Genomic DNA, 26,984 nt, shown 5'->3' on the forward strand with positions numbered 1-26,984 from the left:
AGTCTGCCTGCCAATGAATTTGGCAGCTCCCCACTCAGAGGAAAAACAGCTCATTCTCGTTTTGCAAATTTTCTGATGTCATAGACTTAAGAATGGATTCTAGCATTGTGTCAACAGCTGATATAACACTGACAGGCCTAGCTCTTTCTCTCCTTCCTCTCTTGAATCGTGATCTTTCATTTGGTTTCTTCAGATCTGTAAGGACTCTTCCAGAACCTAGGGAACATTGGAAGATTATCACAAAAACATTATCTGTCCAAACACCTCCATTAGGCAAGCTAGCTGGGCCTAGGGTCATGTCAGTTATTAGTTCAATTAATTTCTCCAGTATTTAATATTCCTAATATTTAATGAGCAAATCTACACCTTCTATCCTTCATTTGCCATATTGATTCTACATCTTTCTGCTTCTTTTGGAGATATAGAAAATGATCAGATTAAACTTTACAGCTCTCCGAGCCTGCTCTACCATTCAACACAACCACATCTGTATCCTGTCTCTCCCTCTTTCCCATAGTCCTTGAACCTTTTTTCATTCTGAAAAATGTTTACTTCATTCTTTAACGTATTTAACAATTTGGCCTCCAATCCTATCTATTTTAAAACCACCAGTTTCACTGTTGAATAGATTTGTTTTACTGAAGGTATTTTTTTTTTAAACTTTGTCGTTTGTTTTCGGGTTGTATATTTGATTTATTGTCAGACTACATGCATCACATACAACCCCGAGATTCTTTTTTCCTGGAGCAAGGCAGAATTACCACTAATAGGTAGTGCAAACAAAATGACTTGATGTACACATGTAAACAAATCAAGAAATATAAACAAACTGTGCAATACGGAGAGAAATAAAATCAATAAAGTACAAAAATAAGAGCCCTTAAATGAGTCCCTGATTGAGTTTGTTGTGGAGGAGTCTGATGGTGGAGGAGTAGAAGCTGTTCTTGAACCTGACAGTGTGAGTCTGGTGGCACCTGTAACTCTTTCCTGATGATAGCAATGAGAACAGAGTGTGTGTTGGGTGATGTGGATCCTTAATGATGCTGCTGCTCTCTGACAGCAGAGTACCCTGTAGATTTTCTTGCTGTTGGGGAGGGTTTTGCCTGGGATGTTCTGGATTGTGTCCACTACCTCTTACAGGGCTTTCTGCTCAGGGGTTTTGGTGTCCTCCTATCAGATTGTGGAGCACACTTTCCACCACCCCTCTGGAGAAATTTTCCCAGGTTGCCCACATCATACCAAACCACTGCAAACTCCTGAGGAAGTAGTCTTCATGATGCTCTTAATGTGTTGGATCTAGGAAAGATCCTCTGAGATAGTGACTCCCAAGAACTTCTCCATCTCTGATCCACGAATGATCACTGAATCATATGCATCTGGTTTTCCCTTCCTGAAGTTCACAATTAGCTCCTTGTTTTTGGTGACATTGAGTGTGAGGTGGTTGTTGGTGTGCCATTCAGTCAAAATTTAAATCTCCCTCTTGTATGCTGACTCATCGCCTCTTTTTGTACAACCCGCTACTGTGGTATCATCAGTGAATTTGTAGATGGTGTTTTCGAACTGGGCCACACAGTCATTGGTGTATATCAGGTAGAGCAGGGGGCTAAGAATGCAGTCCTGTGGTGCTTCAGTACTGATGGAGACTGTGGAGGAGATGCTCATACCAATCTCAGATTGTGATCTGAGATGAGGAAATCCAAGATCCAATTACACAGTGGGGTGTTTAATCTTTAGTCTAGGAGTTTGCTGATCAAATTTTAGGGAATGACTGTATTAAATTTAGACATGCAGCACGGTAACAGGGCATTTCAGCTCACGAGCCCATGTCACCAAATTATACCTGATTGACCTACACCCCCATTACATTGTTGAACGGTGGGAAGAAACTGGAGACCCACACAGACACAGAGAAAATGTACAAACTCCTTACAGATAGCATGGGATTCAAACTCCAGTCCTGATCGCTGGTGCTGTAACAGCATCCGCCACAGACCTGTTGCTATGTAGGCGAATTGGGACAGATACATGTTGCTGTTCAGACAAGATCTGACCAACCTTTCAAAGCACTTAAACACTGTTGATGTGAATGCCACTGGTTGATACTCACTTAGTAAGGTTACCACACTCTTCTTGAGTACTGATACGATTGATGCCTGTTAGAAACCTGTTGATACTATACCATGCCAGAGTGAGATTTTAAAGATATTAGTGAATTCATTGGCATGTTTTTCTTTTCAAGATTTCTGTATCTGCATAAAAATGCTTTTGTTCAAGCTTTCATTTGAATCAGACAAGAGGAAATATTTGACCGCTTTCTTGTTTTTGATTGTTAAATCTTCTCATGTGTATTCCAATACTTTATCAGCATTGTTAAGAGTATTAATAAATACAGATTACTAATATGAAAATAGCTCTTTTTACCTTTTACCTGATTTTTCCATTTTACAGCGGAGCACCCACAAATATACATTTCAGCTAAATTAAATGCACATTTTCAATTTGATGTCTTAGCCTTATTATTTTTATTTTCTACTGACTATCCCCAGATTACAAATGACTGACTTGTATGAATAACCTCTCATAATATTATTACATTAAAAAATTCAGTGCATCTATGCACATTTGTTCCTAAGGGTTTTTTAATTTAATTCCCTCTTTACACTTTCAGCAATTGTTCTTTTAAATGTCACTCATTTAAGTATAGTGGATGTATGTTAACAACATTGAGTGATTTTTTTTGTGTAAGTTTCAACATGATAAAATCAAAAAGGTCTGTAAATAGATAATTGGTTTGTTATCCAAAGATGGCCTGTATCCTGTTTCATTATGTAGCCACATGCTGTGGTGGTTGTCTGCCCCCTTGCGTTTTTCTTAAGCAAATACATAGATTAATATGTCTGAGGATAAGAAAACCGGTAACTATGGTTGCGACAGATCCATTTTGTCTCCCTGAATGACACACAGAAATTTGAGACACAAAACTCCCCACGATATTTAGACAGGAACGGGAGCAGGTCATCGTTTACTTGGAATAAATCTTCCAACAGAAAATGCTGGTATTATCTTGTGATACCCAAGTGTTCAAGAAACTCAGTAGGTCATGAATGGTGAGACCCTTCCAGTGCACAAACCCAGGTCATAAATGTTACATACTACCCATTAAAATTATAACTTGAAGAATGAGAGGGGAATCTCATAGAAACATTTTGAATAATGAATGGATTGGTGAATGTAAATAAGATGTTTCCCCGTTGGGTGATTCCAGGACAAGAGAGCACAGTCTTAGTATTAAAAAGTACCAATTTACAACAGATGAGGAGAAATTTCTTTAGCCAGAGGGTAGTGGAATTCATTGCCACATGCAGCTGTGGAGACGGCTATCATCATGAGAGGAGTATAAAGGGGAAATTGATAGGTATCATGGAGCAGACTTGATGGGCCAAATGGCCTGCTTCTGTTCCTTTTTTGTGATCTTGTTAAGCAATATTCCCACTTTTCCTGACTGTTGAAATTGAAATAAATCTTTGATATTTGCAAATATTTAAAAGTTATTAAAGTAATCCATTAAATGCTTTAAAAGTTCAAACATAAAACACATGAAATATATTGTTTAATGAAAAATTATGTAATTTGCATCTGCCTTGCATTTGATGCTCATAATCATTTTGCTCAGTTGAAAAGAATGGAGTCATAGTACCATACAGCATGAAAATATGCCCTTTGGCCCACCATGTCAATGCTGACCAGTGGGCACCCATTCACATTAATCCCACCTTCCAGCACTGGGCCAGTAGACTTTGGTGCCGAGATGCTTAAAATACTTGTTGAGAAACTTCTTAAATCCTTTCAGTGATACTGTTTCCATCTCTCTCCCAGACAGTGTATTCTAAATACTGCCTTCAGGAGAGTGAATCTGAGGAAAGCATCCAGCCCGGATGGAGTACCTGGCTGAGTATTAAAGATCTGTGCTGATTAACTTACCAAGGTGTTCACAGATATCTACAATATCTCACTCCAGCACGGTGTGGTACAATGATACCGGTGCTCAAGAAGAGTGCAGTAACCTGCCTTAATGAATATTGACCAGTGGCATTTGCATCAACAGAGATGAAGCATATTATCTCCCGTCTGAACAGTGACATGGATCCATTCCAGTTCACCTATCCTAGAAACATGTCTATGGCAGATGCCATCTCACTGGCTCTACACAAAGCCCTGGAACACCTGGACAGCAAAGATACATACATCAGGATACTTTTTATCGACAGAAGTTTGGCATTTAACATCATCCCCTGAAAACTGATCAGCAAACTCCAAGACCTGGGAGTGAACACCCCACTGTGTAATTGGATCGTGGATTTCCTCACCTCCAGACCTCAATCAGTGAGGATTGGTAAGAACTTACCCTCCACAATTTCCATCAGTACTGGAGCACCACAGGGCTTTGCCACTGCTCTATTTACGTTACACCTATGACTGTATGGCTTGGTGTGACAACAACACCATATATAAATTTGCTAACAATATCATGGATGGGGATGTGTCAGCATACAGGATGGAGATTGAAAACTTGGCTGAATAGTGCACCAGTAACAACCTTGCACTCAATGTCACCAAAACTAAGGAGCTGATTGTTGACTTTAGGAAAGGAAAGCCAGAGGTTTACAATCCAGTGGTCATTGGAGGATCAGAAATGGAGAGGGTGAACAAATTTAGGTTCTTGGGAGTGACCATCTCAGAGGATCTTTCCTAGTCCCAACACACCAATGGCATCATGAAGAAAGCACATCAGCACTTCTATTTCCTCAGGAGTGTGTAGAGGTTTGATATGACACCAGAAACCCTGGCAAATTTCTACAGAGGTGTGGTGGAAATTGTGCTGACTGGCTGCATCATGGTCTGGTATGGGAACACCAATATTTCTGAGTGTAAAGCCCTCTAAAAGGTAGTGGACACAGCCCAGGACATCACAGGCAAAACCCTCCCCACTATTGAGTACATATCCAGGAAGCACTGCCGTCGGAGGACAATAGCAATCAGCAAAGACCCACACCACCCAGCACACACTCTGTTCTCATTGCTGCCATCAGGAAAGGGGTGTAGGTGCCACAAGACTTACACCACCAGGTTCAGGAACAGCTGCTACCCCTCCACCATCAGAATCCTCAGTGACAATCAATCGGAGACTCATTTAAGGACGCTTACTTGTGCACTTCATTGATTTTCTTTTTGTTCTCTCTGTATTGAAGTTTGTTATCTGTTTGCATTTTTTAATTTGTTTACATATTTACACTGTACAGTTTTTTTTGCACTACCAATTAGTGGTAATTCTGCCGCACCCACAGGAAAAAGGAATCTCAGGGATATATGTGATGTCATGTATGTACTCTTACAATAAATCTAAAATCTCTGGGTAAAAAGGATATCCTCTAAACCTCTTGCCCCTTGACCTAAAACTATGCCCTGTCATTTTATTTATTCATAGTAAAGAGAGTGTGTTCCTGCTGTCTACCTTCTCTCCACCTCTCATAATTGTAAATACTCTCTCTTATTCTCTCTCTTAACCTCCTCCATACCAGGTCCAGTCCCTCCAATCTCTCATCATAACTGAAGTAATCCATCCCAGGCAACATTCTGGTGAATCTCCTCTGCACCTTCTCCAGTGCCATCACATCCTTTGCATAGCATGTTGACCAGACCTTCACCAGGTACTCCAGTTGAGGTCAGACCAAAGTTTTATAAAGTTGGAGCATAACCAATTGTATTCAATGCCCCAAGGAATGAAGCTCAATATCCCTTATGCTTTTATAACCATGTGCTGCTACCTTCAAACATTTTTAGATGTGCAAAAAAGACCCTCTGTTCCTTAATATTCCCTAGGACCCCACCAATTATCATGAATATCCTAGCCTCATCAGAAACTCACAAAATACATCACCTCAAAATGATCGGGTTTAAACCCCCATCTACCATTTCACCAACACATCAAAGTCACCCTGTAGCCTAAGGCTGCCCTCTATTCTTACCAATAACTCCACCAATCTTCCTTTCTTCTCTGAACTTGCTGATTATATCTCCTCTTTTCACATTCCAAGCAATTCACATGCATAACAAATAGCCAAGGTCTACTAGTCACAGGCATCCCTCTATCCTCAGCCGCTGTCTCCTAATGCTAATCCAGTTTTAGATCCAGTTTACCAACATGCTGTGAGCCCTTATCTTTTGGATCAATCTTCCATGTTGGACCATGTCAAATGTCTTACTGAAATTCATGTTAACTACTCTTTGCAGACGATGCCGCTTTAGTTGCCCATTCAGAGCCAGCTCTTCAGCGCTTGACGTCCTGCTTTGCGGAAACTGCCAAAATGTTTGGCCTGGAAGTCAGCCTGAAGAAAACTGAGGTCCTCCATCAGTCAGCTCCCCACCATGACTACCAGCCCCCCCACATCTCCATCGGGCACAAAAAACTCAAAACGGTCAACCAGTTTACCTATCTCGGCTGCACCATTTCATCAGATGCAAGGATCGACAATGAGATAGACAACAGACTCACCAAGGCAAATAGCGCCTTTGGAAGACTACACAAAAGAGTCTGGAAAAACAACCAACTGAAAAACCTCGCAAAGATAAGCGTATACAGAGCCGTTGTCATACCCACACTCCTGTTCGGCTCCGAATCATGGGTCCTCTACCGGCATCACGTACGGCTCCTAGAACGCTTCCACCAGCGTTGTCTCCGCTCCATCCTCAACATCCATTGGAGCGCTTTCATCCCTAACGTCGAAGTACTCGAGATGGCAGAGGTCGACAGCATCGAGTCCACGCTGCTGAAGATCCAGCTGCGCTGGGTGGGTCACATCTCCAGAATGGAGGACCATCGCCTTCCCAAGATCGTGTTATATGGCGAGCTCTCCACTGGCCACCGTGACAGAGGTGCACCAAAGAAAAGGTACAAGGACTGCCTAAAGAAATCTCTTGGCGCCTGCCACATTGACCACCGCCAGTGGGCTGATATCGCCTCAAACCATGCATCTTGGCGCCTCACAGTTTGGCGGGCAGCAACCTCCTTTGAAGAAGACCGCAGAGCCCACCTCACTGACAAAAGGCAAAGGAAGAAAAACCCAACACCCAACCCCAACCAACCAATTTTCCCCTGCAACCGTGTCTGCCTGTCCCGCATCGGACTTGTCAGCCACAAACGAGCCTGCAGCTGACGTGGACTTTTACCCCCTCCATAAATCTTCGTCCGCGAAACCAAGCCAAAGAAAGAAGACATCAACCATGCTTCCATTATCAAATTGGTCAGGCAGGATCTGCCATTGACAAAGTCAAGTTATGTATCTCTGATTAGTCCCTGTCTTTCCAAATGATCATTAACCCTATTCTCAGAATTTCCAACATCTTCCCTACCACTCACAGGTATGCAATTATTAGTCTTTTCACTGCTGCCCTTTTTTTTAAAAAAAAAAGCTACCATATTTACTATCCTGCAGTCATGGGATACCTCATTTGTGTCCAATGAAAATATAAAAATCTTAGCCAGAGTCACTGCAATCTCTTCCCTTAGCAGCCTGCACTACATATCATCCAGCTCTGGGATTTATTTACCTCCATACCTGCTAAGGCATACCATACTTCTTTATTTATGGAGACTTTCACTTGAAATACAGCTTCCCCTTCACTGAATCCTTCAACAACAAAGTCTGTTTCCTTCATGAATACAGATGAAAATTATTTATTTAGAATCTTTCTCTACCTTCTGGCTCATCCACTGATTGCCTCTATTATCCCTGGTGAATCCTGCTCTTTCCCTGGTTATTCTTTTGCCCTTGTATACTTAATAGGATGCCTTCAGATTTACCCTAATCCAGCTTACTTGTATCTCATGACCCCTCTTCCATCAACCTCCATTAGTAAAACTACAGTAAAATCCCCATTATCTGCAATTCAAGAAACCGGCAGCCTCAAGCAACAGATAAAATAGTGCAGAAAATAAATAGATGGAAAATAAGGAAGTTTAACATTGGTCCCGTATTTCGCACTCCTCCCCTGCTGCCCCCACCCCCACCCCACCACCCAGCCAATTCATGCAACATGTAGTCTCAAGCAGCCAGAAAATTCACTTACCTGACATCTACCAATCCCCATAGGTGCCAGATACTGGAGATCTTGCTGTATTTCAGATATAATTTGGTTAGATTCAGTAAGCAGCTTTTCCTGCATTTCTGCTGGGAAACTGCAGAGGATTAGTGCTATATTAGTGGATTTCATGAATGTCAAAGCTCCATAGAATGACAGTAATGGGGACTTCTCTAGAAGTTCAGGATTTCTCTGTTCGCAAACACTCACACAGGAGTACCAATTTTTCTGACAAATTGGTGAGGTTATTATTTTTGTCATTGGGCTTTAACTTTCTAAATGTCACACAGGTTGACATAGGAATAGGTGTTACAATCCCTGACATTTCAGTATTGGTAAGATTGATCTTCTCTCATTAGGTTAGTATGGTCAGTTGCTTCAATTACAATAATGGAGGATTGACCACTAGGGAATGTTATCCAGTATCGGACACATCTTCATTTGTATTCCCTGGTATAATTGGGTGTTTTAACCTTTTAAATACAAGACACCCTCTGCCAAAGAGGGCCAACCACAGGCTGATCAGACCTGAGTGTGTCCCATATCAGTTTCTTCTAGTGGTCATTTAGAACCCAGATAAAATCTCTCCTTTTTAACCAGAGCCAATAACTGCTCCTTTCAGCTGAGTCGGAGAGAGATTTAATTGCCTTTTTGACGGCCTGCTCTAAGATTCCAACTTCCCTCAGATTTTTGGACATGGATTTGGCAACAAATCCTCTACAACCAACTTCAACCGGGTGCACCCACACTTTCCAGTCTCGCTCTTCTGCAGCAAGATTAGTATAGAATAGGGTCTTCCATCCTTGTGCCTCATGCATGGTTCTCTCCCAAGGAACCATCAGCTCAATAATGAAGACAATCTACTGAGAGCTGGACCAGAGGCCCAGATCTGGTCTTGGGTCGGTATAAACCAAGCCCCAAAAATATGGAGAAGTCAGGTTTAATGCTAGAAGTGGTATTTTAAACTCTTCCTGTAAGTATAATTTAATTAGCAATTAAATTACATTACTTTAAAAATCCTTGGGAGTTCTTTAAAATATTGAGCTGAAATGAATACAAATATGATCATCGATGATTTTATAATTGTTAGAACTACACCTTCAGGCAGTTAAAATATGTCCTCAGAACATGACTAATGTAATATTTACTATAAGCTACAATTAGTTTGAACAATAGAAGGTGGATTTTTTTAACATAACTATTTTCTTTGGCTTGGCTTCGCGGACGAAGATTTATGGAGGGGGTAAAAAGTCCACGTCAGCTGCAGGCTCGTTTGTGGCTGACAAGTCCGATGCGGGACAGGCAGACACGGTTGCAGCGGTTGCAGGGGAAAATTGGTTGGTTGGGGTTGGGTGTTGGGTTTTTCCTCCTTTGTCTTTTGTCAGTGAGGTGGGCTCTGCGGTCTTCTTCAAAGGAGGTTGCTGCCCGCCAAACTGTGAGGCGCCAAGATGCACGGTTTGAGGCGTTATCTGACAACTGGCGGTGGTCAATGTGGCAGGCACCAAGAGATTTCTTTAGGCAGTCCTTGTACCTTTTCTTTGATGCACCTCTGTCACGGTGGCCAGTGGAGAGCTCGCCATATAACACGATCTTGGGAAGGCGATGGTCCTCCATTCTGGAGACGTGACCCATCCAGCGCAGCTGGATCTTCAGCAGCGTGGACTCGATGCTGTCGACCTCTGCCATCTCGAGTACTTCGACGTTAGGGATGAAAGTGCTCCAATGGATGTTGAAGATGGAGCGGAGACAACGCTGGTGGAAGCGTTCTAGGAGCCGTAGGTGGTGCCGGTAGAGGACCCATGATTCGGAGCCGAACAGGAGTGTGGGTATGACAACGGCTCTGTATACGCTTATCTTTGTGAGGTTTTTCAGTTGGTTGTTTTTCCAGACTCTTTTGTGTAGTCTTCCAAAGGCGCTATTTGCCTTGGCGAGTCTGTTGTCTATCTCATTGTCGATCCTTGCATCTGATGAAATGGTGCAGCCGAGATAGGTAAACTGGTTGACCGTTTTGAGTTTTGTGTGCCCGATGGAGATGTGGGGGGGCTGGTAGTCATGGTGGGGAGCTGGCTGATGGAGGACCTCAGTTTTCTTCAGGCTGACTTCCAGGCCAAACATTTTGGCAGTTTCCGCAAAGCAGGACGTCAAGCGCTGAAGAGCTGGCTCTGAATGGGCAACTAAAGCGGCATCGTCTGCAAAGAGTAGTTCACGGACAAGTTTCTCTTGTGTCTTGGTGTGAGCTTGCAGGCGCCTCAGATTGAAGAGACTGCCATCCGTGCGGTACCGGATGTAAACAGCGTCTTCATTGTTGGGGTCTTTCATGGCTTGGTTCAGCATCATGCTGAAGAAGATTGAAAAGAGGGTTGGTGCGAGAACACAGCCTTGCTTCACGCCATTGTTAATGGAGAAGGGTTCAGAGAGCTCATTGCTGTATCTGACCCGGCCTTGTTGGTTTTCGTGCAGTTGGATAATCATGTTGAGGAACTATAAAATCACAGAATAATAGTTGGCTGTATTCCCTTATTCTAACAGTTAAGCATTTTGCTTGTTTAAGGGAGATCATATAGTATGTCTAAAATTATCCAGCCTAAGAGAATATGATGGTTTATTGTTTTAATAAAAACAAGAATCTGTTGTTCCTATGACAATGAAAAATGCATCAAGAATCCGGTGACTATTATGTTATGATCATTTTTGTTGATGTCACTTTAAGTTCTTTGAAAAATAAGTCTGTTCTCACAGCAAAGAATTGCTGGAGGACCAGGGGTGGTGGGAATACCTAAGATTGGAAAAATGTTGATGTTCATGCCGTTTATTTTAAACCTGTCCAAGAGGAATATGGTGTGTTGTTCCTCAAGTTTGAGTTTGACAGTGGATAAGGCCGAGAACAGATACATCTTTGTCACAGTTTGCTCATGTCCCTGTTATAAAGCACCATCTGGTGGTTCAGGAAATAAAGCATTTGAAAACTCATTCCAATGTGACTACTGCATACTTTTTCTCCTTGTGTAATAGCTTTATTTGGGGCCAGAAATGAACCAACTCTACTTGTCACACTTTTCCTCTGTTGTATTTCTTGCTAATAATTCTGACCTATATCTTTTCATTTCCCAATCAAGGAACAATTATGCCCTATTCATGAATATTGGAAATATGATACAGTGAGCACAAAAATTTCAAACTATTGCATCAATCTCTGAGAATTAAATAAGAAAAAATGATTAATTTTACAAGAATATCCCCAACACCAAAGGATGCCAGATCAACATATAACACCAAAGTGATTTCAAACAGTTTTGTGTTGCCTGGAGAAGTCGCCTCAAATAGGCTTAGTACATACTAATGAGGACATAATTACAATCTAGCTTTAATTATACCTTTGATGCTCTGATGTTTTTGGGATCGTTAAACAATACAGTGCATCCTTCAGTAGTTTCACATTTAGATTTAATTTTAGAAATGCAAAACCAGTAGAAAACAGGATAGTTGGCAGTTTGTCGAATCTGTCCACAGCAGTGGTTAATAGTTACCAGTCAGGCAGCTGTGGGGGATTGTCTGAACAGAAAATAAGTGCAGCAAGTAGGATCCAAGTCAAAAATTATAATTTTTGTTTCCCTTGTAAAAGGGTATTGGAGTAAACTCTCAGAGAACAGAAGGAAGAAACCTCTGGTTTTACTCACCTGGGGTGTTTTTTTTTAACCGTTTTTAACATTTTTTTTTCATTCACAGCACAAAAAGGGTGACTCTACTGATCAATTTCCTTGGGAAAGTTTTAAGACTCAGGAACAGGATTTGTAAGAAGCTGGAGGGAAGCTTGGAGAAGAGTGAAAAGTAATGGGATGATGGAAAGGCAAGGGACAAGAATGAAACAAAAAGGAAGTTGGGTTGATTACCTTTTGGGCTATCACTCGAGGTGAAATGGTGACCTATTTGTTCCATGTTACTGCACATGGTGTGGGCTTTGCAAGAGGCACAAACTCAGATCAGCGGATGGCTTTGTAAAATTCCTCCATTCACTCGGAAAACACAAACTGGAGCTCGACCCCCACTTACTGCCACCTCTTTTTCCTCAATCTCCAACCATGTTCCAGTAAACCTCAATGAACATCCTTCAATTACACATAAAGCTTTCTAGATTCAACAATAGATATCAGTAATTTCATTTACTGTGCTCCTTTTCTGCTGTTGGTTCAGGATGGAACCATTAGCCAACAGCATGGTGGAGATCAGCACATTCTATCCATCTTTTTGCTGATGGATTACCTCATTACTATGAGATGAATGAATGAAAATGCTGAGATAATAAAGCAGTTCCATTTTGTATTTGAGCTCTCAGCTTTATGACAACTGTCTTACATATCCAGTACTTCAGAAAAAGTTTCAACTGTTTTATATAACCAAAGAATAAACTTCCTACTTTAGTTTTTTTCTCTCACATCATTTATATATGCTTCTGTTTTATTTTTTGGTAAAATTAAAAGCAGCTCATCACTTATCAGGCAAGCCATATCTTGATGATGCATCCACATGGACCTGGAGCACATCCATCAATTTCCTCGTTATCAGTTCCCCTTTAAATGTAATTTTGCTGTATTCTTCCCTCCAGTCCAGCCACTGATGAGTAAAAATGTAGAGTCCAGTGGAAGTAAAGATTTGCATCCAATATTTTGGGCTTGCAAGGGTTGGATATCTTTGCCTTCCATGGATGCTGTGAGACCTACTGAGATCCCGCCGCCCCCCCTCCAGCATTTTTGTGTTTTTCTACAATCACAGTGCACTCCAGCCAGTGACTGTGGATCTCCAACAGCAATTCACTGAGTGAAGATGCCCCCATAATGTTCTTTTGCTAAGAAATCAGTGTTTGGGTGAGTGACTTGTTGTCCTTGTCCTTCCTGGTGGTAGATCCCATAGGTTTGATGAATGACTGCAATGCAGGATGTGGATACTATAGCTTCAATTGGTAACTTAATGGAGTTGATAATAGACCCATTAAAGAAAGTAAGTAATTTTGCACAATCATGCAAATCATATCGCATTCACATTCATATAATTTCATTTCATTGCTACTTGAGGGATAATAGCGGAAAGTGGTGAGGAAAATCAACTCTGAGTTTGCCTTATTCATAAATCAATAAAAAAGTGCTTGTTCATAAGAATGGAGAAGTAGTTTTCAGTTCAAATTAATTTTGGGCAAAAATGACACAGAAGTGCACTGCATGTTGTACTTTAAAAGTCAAGAGTTTGTTCTAAAGCATGCAATGGCCCTAGCATTGCCTTTTTAAAAGTCACTGGCAATCTTCTGCTTAGTTTTTTGGAGTTTTCCTAAGCTACCTTTGAATGTCACCCAGATATAAACAATGGTGTTGCCATGGATGCACTTCAACAGGACTGGCTGTGCAAATGTAGTGAACAAACATGCTCCAACAGCCATCAAACAACCTCAGCACTAAAGCAAAACGGAAGCACGGCCAAGTGGCTGGAAACAGCAGCCCTAATTAAAACTCATCTCATCTCCTCCCCTGTCCCTTCTCCAGTGTGTAGTTACTAATAATTGGTTCTGTGGATTAGAGTGACGGAGTGCTAACAAAACACTGAAGATCCATTGACAGTTATTAAACTCCGGTAAATCAAATTATAGTGTGAAACCAAAAGAGATGTGGAATTACATTTTAAGCAGACAGATAAAAAAGTATTTTTAAACAAATACAAGCATTTAAAGTCATCAATGCATTTTCTCTTCATTCTTCATTTGTACTGTAGTTTTGACTCTGATGGATTCCAACTATATGCATGCTGCTTGGATGCACAATGAAAGATTAGAATGGAGTCTGATGAATGCCTTTATATATGAAAACTTGACACCTTCAAACCTTCTGACTTAATTAATAGTGCGCATGAAAGCAGAGTTTTGATGGTGCAGTAGAATGAAACTGTCTCCTCCAGGAAACGGTAGAATGCCATGCAACTCTGCCTTAGATTGGGACTCGTCTCTCATGCTTCCCTTGTACCTATATATTGCTGTAAAATGTAAACCATCTTGGGTGAAAGAAGTTAATACATTTATGCTTAAAGCATTGGCCTGAAATGACTGGTAAGAATTGGTTTAGGTATTTGGGGTTAACTTGACAGGACTAGATAAACACATTCTGGAAGCTGTATGGAGGTTTATACTGTGCTTGTTCAACCGAGAGTCAACAGAAGAGTTTCTGAAAGAAGATCAACATCAAAGCTCTCAAGGAGCTCACAAAACTGGCTCTTCTCAGACAGCCCATCACAAAAAGACCTGTCAACTGAGAGCTTACATAAACTAATGGGCTTCCCTGAAATACGCTGCTGGACTCTTGATTTCTCAACTAAGAGGAACCACGACTGATTTTATGAGAATGACCAAGAGTTCAATGAACTAATTAATTTTTAAAAATGCATTCCTGGATCAGAAGTTTCATCCTTCAAGAAAAAAGAAACAGTTCTTTGGGCATAGAAGCTCGAGGTCTTTCGTAAAACTCAAGACCTATAGTGACCCAACCTCACCTACTTCTGAAATATAGAAGAGGCTGGGCTTTACACTCAACATTCTTCATCACACTGCTCTCCAACAAGAAAGGTTCATGGCAAGACCCTGAGACACAAGTATTGATGATGAAATTCACCATCAGTACAGCCTTTGTTTAATTAAGGAACTGGGTACTTGAAGATCAATAATTTTGGCCAGGAAAAAACTAGTGATCTACCTTGCACCAGTAATTTCTTCCTTTCACTCTGCTTTTGAGACCTGGACTATCTACAGCACTTCACCTTGCTGGATAAGTACCAAAAAGAGTCTCCAAAAACCATACTAAATTCATTAGAAGGCTAATCATAAGAAATAGGAGCAAGAGTAGGTGATCCAGCCCATCGAGTCTGGTCTGCCAGTCAACGGAATCATGGCTGATCTGATGATAGGCTCATCTCCATCTACTTGCCTATTCCCCTAGCCCTTAATTCCTCTATTTTGTAAAGATCTATCCAACCATGTCTTTTATTTTTTTTAATATCCTCTCCTAGGACATCATCCCTAATTTTGAGATCCTAGTTAAACTTATATATAGATGGTGGGATGCCTATATGCATTGATTAGAGAGGGATCTTGGGATGCAAGTACATAGCTCTGTGAAAGTGATACAGGTCATGTGTTGGCAAATGGGATTAGTTAGATTGGCATTATGTTTGGCCCAGATATGATGGCTGAAGGCACTGTTCCTGTCAATGTTCTATGCAGTCATCTATGCTAGGTAGGCTTACGTTTACATGCCTGACACCACACATCTGATACAAGCAGAAAAGCTGCAGATACTGAAATCCTGAGCAGACAATTGCTGGAGGAACTCAACAGGTTATACAGCATCGATGGGTAGAAGACTTCAGTCAAGGTTTCAAGCCAGAACCCTTTATCAACACTTGGATTTGATAAAAGGTTCTGACTGGAAACATTGACTGACCTGATACATGCACTCTAATATCTGCTATCTCAGATTTTGAAAAGATTTAAGTATATGAGCAAAGCTTCCTTGAAGAAATGTAACATCCTGATTGACTTTTGGAAATCTCTATTCCATGATTGCCCAAAGTGGAGAAGGATTGGCTGAGAGCAAAGAAAGATTCTGCATAAATGGTGGAAGGAGAAGACCACCTCTCAAACAGCTTCCCAAATGATTCATCAGCCATTATCTCTCCTGTGTGTTTGTGTCTATGATTCCCTTATTTATTACCCTTGTATTTTAAACAACTGGGGTAAGAGGAAGTCATCAGTCATCCTCAATATCAAGGGGCTGCCCAAAAATAAGACATTGAACACAGTGAAGGCCAAAAAATAATTTGGGCTGCCCATTGATCATCATGAACTCAGCATTAAATCAAAACTTCTTTTGCCTTTGATACCTTCAGCACATCACCAAAAGGGCAAATTTTCTGAACGGCTTGCAACAATTAAAGTAATTGTGTGCTGGTTGAAGCCAACCCCTATTTCTTGAACCCCTATTTCTGCAGGAACAAGTGATGGGAGTCATTTTACAGCTTGTGGATTAGACCACAGCAGATGGTAAGTTCCTTGTTTTCTGAACACACTCGAGGAACACTTTGAAGATGAGATGAGAGACCCTCTGTTCCAAGAAACACAACATATGACCTACAGACCACAGCTAATCCATAGGATGCTTTCATCTGCCCTACCTCCTCTCGCAAAGGGTGGAAAATCTCTGGAATTCTCAACCCATAAAGCTTGGAGAGGGAAGATCACTGGAGGTAAATGAGGTAGAAACATTTTTGTAAGTTCATGGAATTCAATCAAATTGAAGTTTGCAACAAACAAAAATTTCAGACCTAGGGCAGATCACCCATGATAATATTAAATGGCAGAATAGGTTTGTGGGCCAGATGACCTATTTCTGCACCTATTGTCCTGCGCTGTATGTCTTGGTGAGCAGGAACCCACAAGTGTTCCCAGGCATGTATTGCTTCATCGACAAAGAGAGTGGAAACACTTCGCTGGAGCAGCAAGAGACGCAAAGGGACATAGATGACAGTTACACACGTGCATGCATATTGATATTTTGTTTTGACATATTTGGTCATTTAAGTAGAGTCAAGATGCTGACTTGGTGCTGGCTTTTCTTTTTTTTTCTTTGGCTTGGCTTCGCGGACGAAAATTTATGGAGGGGGTAAATGTCCACGTCAGCTGCAGGCTCGTTTGTGGCTGACAAGTCCGATGCGGGACAGGCAGACACGGTTGCAGCGGTTGCAGGGGAAAATTGGTGGGTTGGGTGTTGGGTTTTTCCTCCTTTGTCTTTTGTCAGTGAGGTGGGCTCTGCGGTCTTCTTCAAAGGAGGTTGCTGCCCGCCGAACTGTGAGGCGCCAAGATGCACGGTTTGAGGCGATATCAGCCCACTGGCGGTGGTCAATGTGGCAGGCACCAAGAGATTTCTTTAGGCAGTCCTTGTACCTCTTCTTTGGTGCACCTCTGTCACGGTGGCCAGTGGAGAGTTCGCCATATAACATGATCTTGGGAAGGCAATGGTCCTCCATTCTGGAGACGTGACCCACCCAGCGCAGCTGGATCTTCAGCAGTGTGGACTTGATGCTGTCGGCCTCTGCCATCTCGAGTATTTCGATGTTAGGGATGAAGGCGCTCCAATGAATGTTGAGGATGGAGCAGAGACAACGCTGGTGGAAGCGTTCTAGGAGCTGTAGGTGATGCCGGTAGAGGACCCATGATTCGGAGCCGAACAGGAGTGTGGGTATGACAACGGCTCTGTATACGCTTATCTTTGTGAGGTTTTTCAGTTGGTTGTTTTTCCAGACTCTTTTGTGTAGTCTTCCAAAGGCGCTATTTGCCTTGGCGAGTCTGTTGTCTATCTTGTTGTCGATCCTTGCATCTGATGAAATGGTGCAGCCAAGATAAGTACACTGGTTGACCGTTTTGAGTTTTGTGTGCCCGATGGAGATGTGGGGGGGGCTGGTAGTCATGGTGGGGAGCTGGCTGATGGAGGACCTCCGTTTTCTTCAGGCTGACTTCCAGGCCAAACATTTTGGCAGTTTCCGCAAAACAGGACGTCAAGCGCTGAAGAGCTGGCTCTGAATGGGCAACTAAAGCGGCATCGTCTGCAAAGAGTAGTTCACGGACAAGTTGCTCTTGTGTCTTGGTGTGAGCTTGCAGGCGCCTCAGATTGAAGAGACTGCCATCTGTGCGGTACTGGATGTAAACAGAGTCTTCATTGTTGAGGTCTTTCATGGCTTTGTTCAGCATCATGCTGAATCATGGTCAAATAGACTCTGTTTAATCAGACCATGATTTGAATAAGCACATTCCACAGCAGAAGGAAATTAAGATGGGAACTGATGTGGAATGTTTTTATTCAAATCACCATCTTAATATTAAACTGCAAGTCTGCAGGCACTGTGATTGAAATAAAAACACAATACTGGAGAAACTCAGCAGGTCAAACAATGTCCTTTATAGCAAAGATGAAGATACATCATCAATATTTTGGGCTTGAGCCCTTCGAGTTGTCCTTTCACTGTCTTATCAGTTGTTTTCTGACTTGCTGATTTCTAGCCAGCAAGTTGGCTCTGAATGTTGCTCATCCATTCATTTTCCTCCCAATGTCTTTCTCTTCCTCTTTTTTTTTGCCTCCTGTGCACTTCCTCCTGTTTTGCATTTAGTGATCAGAGTACCCAAAATTGCATAGCTCGAACCTGAACAGTTGTCTATACAATACAGGTTATACAATTCTTGATCCGCTGTGCAGTGTAATATAAACCTCCTCCACAGCTCAGATGGCAAAGGCGTTGCTTGTGATGCCCAATGCTTTGGCTATGATGGTTGGTTAATGTACATGCTTATTTTATGTGCATGAATTGGACCTTGGAGTTAAAGGAATCATTTCACTGCTATTCTGTTGGGAGACAGAGCAGAATTCTTCTGGCTTGAAGCAGGGAGTATCTGTGGGCTTTCTAATACCCCAGTGATTTGCAAACCACAGGCTGTTACAGATATTCTTTGCTCCAACCAAAGTGTAAAAAGTATTAAATATTTTCATTGATGATGTGGTTCTTTCCCTGCTATGTGGCCAAGATCGAGGTTTTATTTGAGGCATTCAGGTCCAATGTATTGAAGAAGAGTATTCTGTCACATATACTAGAACTGTTTTCTGAGGTAAAATGCATATCCTCTTCCCCTTCCCCATTAGAATAATTTTCTGTATTGTACCATTGCATCATCCTTTCTATTGAACTACATTTGAAGAAAGGTAAATAAAGAACTGAGCACGTTAACAGAATTATTTTGCTGACGTTTTGAAGTGGGTACTACCTTCTGCTGCAGTACTGCCTATAGACTTCCCAAATTGCCATGAAGTCTGGAAAGAAAGCCATGTCAACCAATACTTTTGAAGATCGATCAATCAAAAACAGGCTTAAATGGGGTAAGGGGTCCTTCCAGTTGATGAACAATTGTTCATGTGTGTTGTGCTCTAGCTGCATTGTTGAAGTCCAATTTGGTAATCTCATTATCAGTAATCTACACTGATTAATGTCACAAGGTCTCTTCTCCATATACTTCTAGCACATATCCTAAGTTGCTGCATATGATAGTTTCGGTTCCAATATGGCAACAGTGTGACTTGTCCTACAAAAATTGTCATTGTGGCTAACCTTTGAGGTCGAAGAAAATGGACTTTGTTCCTTTGATCCGCAGTGAATGTGTATTCGGTTAACGTGCACTTGATGTTGCACTCCAAGAAGCAACTAACTAATTCCAATGGCACGGAAACCAAGATGATTGGAGCTGATGGATTTGTTGCAGCCTTCATTCGCTTTCACAACCGTTGAGATCGGAGTAAGTTTGTCGGCCTCTTCCACTGTTGAGGATTTGGATTGTTCTTTATCAGGGACCACACCCTCAATTTTATCACCATGGGTGACCCTACTAGGAGAATAGCTCCAGATGGCATCACCCTCGGGATCACAGGACCACCAGCTTCTCCAACACAACAAGGTGTCAATCCACAGAGAAGCCTACCAAACTATTGTATGCCTTGCAAACTATATTGGAACCAAATCAACTCCTTCACTAATCAAATAGATACTGAATAGTTGAGTTTGCTATGTTTGATTTAAAACAGTAGGATATGAACATATCTTAGCCAATGATAAACCCACCTGTTCATTCATGTGGAGGGAAATCCATTCCAACCGCACAACATGACTGCAGACTGAATTCTGTATAATCCCAAATAACAATGGCTAGGGCAGAATAGAACTTCACTTGGGCTGAGAAGGTTCTGAATATTGAAATCCTATTTGCGCCACTTTTGATCAATGCCTCAGCAAACCTGAAACTGGTTTACACTACTGTTTTTTTTAAAACTTTATTTAAAATTTTATGACATGAATAAAATAAAAATTACATTTAAAGAAATAATAAAAAATAGAATACTACATCATTAAACTACACAAATGAACCCCCCCCCCAATAATTATAACACAACATTAATCATCTAATTTAAAATTAGTCAACCCTCCCCCCCAAAATAAAGAGTGAAGAATTAATTAACAATGTTGTAAATAAAATAGAAAAAACCCCACTTACAAAAAAAGGATAAAACTTAACAACAACAAAAATTACTAACAACAAAAAAAATCAATACTAAAATAATACCCTTAAACATATATTTAAATCAAACATAATACATGTATTTAACAAATGAAATCCACTTTAAAACTAAGTTCAAATATTAAAATCATATATCAACCACACATCTGTTATACAAAAAAATCATAATTAATAGTACATAAATACAGAATTTCTATTAATACCAAGTTTCCTTTATAATTCATCGAGAGAACAAAAACATCCCTTAGAAAAACAATCAGATAAACTTTTTATTCCCTTCCCCTCCCCTTATATAAAAAAAGAAAAAAAAAGTTCAAACTCTTATAAAATTCTCCATATTCTTCATTTACAACATCTTCAAAATTCTCCATCGAAATTAACTTAATTTTATTAAACTCTTCTCCCTCAATGTATTTGTACTTAATTTTCTTCTTTTTCTTCTTATCACCTTTCCCCTCATCTTCCTCTTCATCTAATTCAACATCCTCAATTTTTGACTTATTATCTTCTGTGATATCATCCTCTTAAAAAAGAAAGAAAAAAGAGAAAAAAAAAACCCAAAAAAGAGGAAAACTGGTTTACACTACTGTATAATATTAGTGCATATATATGTGTGTAATTGCATAATTCTACTTTACTATTGGGTGATACGGTTAGTGCAACACACTTTCAGCACCGGTGGAAAAGGGTTGAAATCCGGCTCTGCCTGTAACGAGAATGTTCTCCCCGTGTTTGCGCAGGTTTCCTCCCACATTCCAAAGATATTCAGGTTGGCCAGTTAATTCATCACATTGGGTGTATTTGAGTGGCATGGACTCGTGGGCTGGAAGGGCTTGACACTGGATTTTAAACAAATTGTGAATTCAAATTAGATTTTTCACAATATCGGTACAGTACCCTGATTCAGATAACCCAAAAAGACCCCAAATCCTAAACCTTTGAGTGCCCACAACACCGAGCCCTGTGGTACCCCACTCGTCACATCCTGCCATCCTGAAAATGACCCGTTTATCCCAACCCTTTGTTTCCTATTTCTTAACCAATTTTCTATCCATGTCAGCACCTTACCCCCAATACCATGCTCCTTGATCTTGCCTACTAGTCTCCTGTGCTGGACCTTATCAAAGGTTTTCTGGAAGTACACCACATCCACTGGCTCTCCCAAGTCCACCCTCTGTCACATCTTTGAAAAATTCCAGAATGTTAGTCAAGCATGATTTTCCCTTAAGGAATCCATGGTGACTATCACTGATACTATTATTTCTGCCTAAGTGTTCTGCTATTTCTCCTTTTATGATAGATCCAACATCTTCCCTACCACTGACGTCAGGCTGTCTGGTCTATAATTTCCTGTTTTCTCTCTCCCTCCCTTCTTAAAAGGTGGCACTACATCAGCCACACTCCAATCCACAGGCACCTCCCCCGAATCTATAGAACTTTGGAAAATGTCAACCAGTGCCTCCACAATTTCCAGAGCAACCTCTCTAAGCACCCTGGGATGCAGCCCATCAGGCCCTGGGGACTTATTAGCCTCAGTTCTAACAATTTATCCACAATCACCTGCTTCTGGATCTGGATATCCATCAGATTCTCCATTTCACCAAGTCCCTAGATAATGAATGACCTCTACCCCCTATCTGACCATAACCTGCATCTTCCTTGGTGAAGACAGATGAAAAGTATCTGTTCAATTCCTCAGCCATCTCCTCTTTTCCAGTAATAATTTCACCTTTTTCCATTTTTAATGGCCCAATTTTGGTCCTATCCAATTTCTTTCTCTTTACATAACTAAAAAAGCTTTGGTTATCACCTTTTATATTACGGGTACTTGCCAATTTACTCTCATACTTCATTTTCCCCTCCCGTATGTCTTTCTTAGTTTCCCTCTTTTTTGAAGGTTTCCCAGTCCTATAACCAATCTGCTTTGCTATCTTATACTTACTTCCTTTTGACTTGATACTGCACTTGATTTAATTTGTCAGCCATGTACTTTCCAGCCAGTGTTAGGTCAGCGCGATAGAGGATGTAGCCCTTGGGCTGCAGCGTCATGTCTGGAATGTCCATGTTTCTATAAATCATGTCAGGCAGCTACTCCCTGATGTCTCTCTGATGTTGAAGTGTGGCAGGTTTCCAAAAGGAGTTAAGCATGAAAGATCCCATATAATGTCCAAAATAATGCATTGCAGCGGCGACTCACACTGACAGGAATAGTCGAATATTCCCATTTATAGAACTTTTTATTTTAAAAAAATCACGAACAAAAAAACAAACATAAAATCAAATTTACCCAACAACATCAATGTCCTAAGATTGCTGATGGAATCTATAATTAACAGTTTTCTATCAAGAGACACCATTAAACAGCTTGTGCAAGTACAACAACACCGCGGGAGTTTTAAACAGCCAGAGAATGGACCATTTAAATTTCATGGGATTCGCAGACAGCAGATGCTCAGCACATTTAAACATCGCAGAGGATTTAAAGGGATAGCACACAGACAATTTAAACTCCATACGAGAAGCAGACCCACGGGCCAGGTAAAGAAAGACCAACCACATGGACGTAGAGGGGGTCTACAGGTCAAGCTGAGATGATGGTACCTGAAGCTTCTACTCCCTACTATTCTCCTGGCCAATGTACAGTCCCCAGAGAATAAACTTGATGAACCCCAAGCTACATTTTAACATGGCTAAACATGACATTCCAGACACAGCGCTGCAACCCAAGGGCTACATCCTCCATCACGCTAACCAAAAACTGGCATCTGGAAAAAACCAGGGGAGTTGGAGTTTGTGTTTATCATCAATTCATTGTGGTACACAGATATGATAGTCATGTCCCAGTCCTGCTCCCCTGACCTGGAACATCTGATGATCAAGTGTCACCCATTATACCTGTCAAAGGAGTTCATTGCCATCATCTTGGTCGCAGTGTACATTCCGCCCCAGGCAATCGTCAGGCTGGCACTGGAGGGGCTGAGCACTGTGATAAACAGCTATAAGACAGCACATTCTGATGCATTCCCGATCATTGTGGGAGACTTCAATCAGGCCAGTCTGAAGAAGTCTCTGACAAACTACCACAAACACGTCACATGTGAGACCAGGGAAACCAACACGCTCGACCACTGCTACACCACCATGAACAATGCATACCGAGCCATATGATGACAGCACTTTGGAATGTCTGATCACCTGGCTCCCAGCTCCCAGCGAACAATCAGACTAAAGAGCACAACACCTGTGGTGAAGGCAGCAAAAAATATGGTCAAGGGAGGCGGATGAACATCTGCAAGACTCCTTTGAATCAGTGGATTGGAAGATAAACAAGAACTCATCCATAACTTTTCCCATGTTTCCTTTTTTATCTTTATGTTTAAATCTTTTTCCCACTTTTCTTTGGGTTTCTAGATTATTTCATCATTTCCCTTCTCTTGCAGCTTGATGTACATGTTTGTTATAAATCTTTTTGTTATCGTTGTTTCTGTAATCACATATTCAAAGCTGCTTCCTTCTGGTAACCTCAATCTGCTTCCCAATTTGTCCTTTAAGTAGGCTTTCAGTTGATGGTATGCGAACATTGTACCATGAGCTATTCCATATTTGTACTTCATTTGTTCAAATGTTAATAAATTATTTCCCAAAAAACAATTTTCTATTTTTTTAAATTCCTTTTCTCTCCCATGAAGAATATAATAAACACGAGGTTATGCATGATACAGTATAATTGGTTACACAGGTTATATATCACACCCCAAAAGTTTAAAAAAAAATGGGATCCAACATTATCAGACAGATGTTTTCGCTGTAAGAAGGAAATGGGAACAACAGTACGTGCAATTTGGGCACGTGAGAAAGTGAAAAAGTTTTGGGAAGATCTAACTCATGTATTAAATAAAATCACAAAAAGCAACATACCAAAAAATCCAGAGATCTTTCTTCTAAGTAATATAAGAAGTAAAGAATTTGGCCTCAAACTGGATGAAGTGCAAAAAAGATTTATTACGATAGCCTTACCTGCAGCAAAAAAATGTATAATGTCAACTTGGAAATCAGAAGAGAGCCTGAGAGTACAGCAATGGTACATGGAAATGAATAAATGTATTCCATTGGAAAAAATAACATATAATTTAAAAAATAAAGTCACATGATTTGAACAAATTTTGGAACCGTACATGGAACATGTACATGGAACCTCGGATCTCCACCTCCTAAAATGATAAGAAGACAAAATGACTTGATCCAGTGTGTAAAAGTAGATGACACATTTTTCTTATTTTCATTGTGTGATGACATTGTTTGATGGTTTTATTGTATTGTATATGTTGAACGTTTAATGGGTTTGGAGGCGGGTGGGAAGGGGGGGAGAGAAGGTAGGGGGGGAAAAGGGGGGAAAATGCCACTGTGTATATTTAAGAGAAAAATGTTTGTATCTATTTTGATTGATATGGTTCACAGAGTGAAAAATTTTTAAAAATTTTAAAAAAGAACTCATCCATCGACTTGAATGAATATGCAACAGGTGTCACCAACTTTATCAAGTCCTGCATGGATGAGTGTGTGCCCAAGTGCAAATACAAAGTATTCCCCAACCAGAAGCCCTGGATGAATCAGAGAATTCGCAACCTGCTGAGGGTGAGATCAAGGCCGGAGATTGGGATATTTACACGAAGTTCAGGCACAACATGCATAAGGCCATCTCTGAAGTAAAGTGATAATTCTGGAGGAAGCTAGAGACGGAGACAGATAAATACCAGCTATGGCAAGGAGTGCAAGACCATTACAACCCACAAAGTGAGGGTGAACACTATAGATGGCTATGATGCTTCACCACCCAATTTGCTGAACACCTTCTATGCCTGTTTTGAGAAGAACTAAACAATGCTTATTGTAATCCCTGAAAAGCCTGAAGACCCTGTGATATCTGTCCCTGAGGATGACGTCAGAACATCCTTGACTTTCTCATCAGAAGACCACAATCAGTACGAATTGGAAACAATGTCTCCTCCTCACTGATAATCATACAGGCATACTCCAGGCATCTGTGCTTAGCTCACTGCTCTACTCGTTATACATCCATGACTGTGTGGTCAGGCACATATCCAATGCCATCTACAAGTTTGCCGATGTCACCACAGTTGTTGGCAGAATCACAAATGGCAAGGTGGAAGCATACAGGAAGGAGATAGATCAGCTCATTCAATGGTGTACCAACAACAACAGCCTTGATCTCAATGTCAGAAAAACCAAGGAGATGTTTGTGGACTTCCGGAGGAAGTCAATGAAACAAAACCCAGTCCTTATTGAGGGGTCAGTGGTGGAGAGGGTCAAGAACTTCAAATTCCTGGGTGTCAACATCTCAGAGGATCTATCCTGGAGTCTCCATGTTGATGAAATCACAAAGAAGGTTCACCAGCGGCTATACTTTGTGAGGTATCTGAAGAGATTTGGTGTGTCACTGAATGGAGGTGCCAACTCTCAGGTCAAGAATAAACTCCAGAGGAGTCATGTGATGGAGTAGTGGCCGGTAGGAGAATACCAGCCCTCTCTAGAAAAGAAGGAAAAAAGTAAAGAAAAAGCAAAGCCACAGACACACAAACCACAACAAATAAAAAAATAAAGGTGTGGAAGAAATGGCACCAAGGAAAGAAAAGCCAAAAACAACGGGAAGAAAAGAAGGAAAGACGTTGGAAGAGAAAGGTGAAGGCCTTACCTGTACGAAGAAGCAGGGACCAGCTGTAGAAAGAGGAGCCCACTCCCTGAGGTCAGTGGAAACCCCAAAGGGTCACGACCCACCGAACGCAAGACTACAAGGGTGGCTCACGGAGCCAAACAGAGATGCGTGATGCGCACGACAAAGACAACACCGACGGGAGGGGGACCAGCTGAGAAAGACCCGACAGCAGGGCTCCCAGTGTTAGGTAAAAACATCATGAGCTGGGAATGTAGAAGGAGTCACCCAGTGCTGGGCCGTAACAAGATGCAGTTGTGACCTTTTACTTTCAAGATAAGAGTGGGGATGACAAATTGATGTGCAGGAAGCTAGCAGAGAAGGATAGCAACAGTTTATTCATTGGACAATGTAATGGTATGATAATTTACTAAGTACGTATCCTAAGGTATAAAAAAACACCACTTGCTGATAACGGCCTTCTCCAACTAACACTGTTAGTTGCAAGTGTTACAATCTGGCAATAAAGAACAAAGAACCTTGATTTCAACTCAGTCTGGTGTTTGACTCACTCATTCATGAACAAAACAGACCTAACACCAGCGGGAAGATATAGAAAATAATGGGAACGGGAGGGAGGAGAATGAAAAAAGGAAATTAGAGACTCAGCAGATGACCAGCCCAGAGGAAGAGGACCAACATCAAGACACCATTAATTTAAAAAAATGCCCAGCAAATTGAGATAAACAGCCCAACAAAAAAGTCAGAAGAGACACAGATACAAGGAAGAGAGGTAGAGGACACAGGTCCTGGAATGGACATAGGGGAAGAGGAGGGACAGCATCAAGCTCTGTACAGAGAAATGGAAGATGAAGGGAATGGACAGTACATGGATTAAAAAAATTCAAGAATATATGGAAGCATTAAAAGAATGGTTAACATGAGAATTTAGTGAAATAAAAAGAAGAATAAAAGGTACAGAAGAAAAAGTGAGTAGATTAGAGATGATAATGACAGAAATAGGGAAAA

The sequence above is a fragment of the Narcine bancroftii genome, chromosome 1 (genome assembly GCF_036971445.1).
Source record: "Narcine bancroftii isolate sNarBan1 chromosome 1, sNarBan1.hap1, whole genome shotgun sequence".
Lineage (NCBI taxonomy): Eukaryota > Metazoa > Chordata > Chondrichthyes > Torpediniformes > Narcinidae > Narcine > Narcine bancroftii.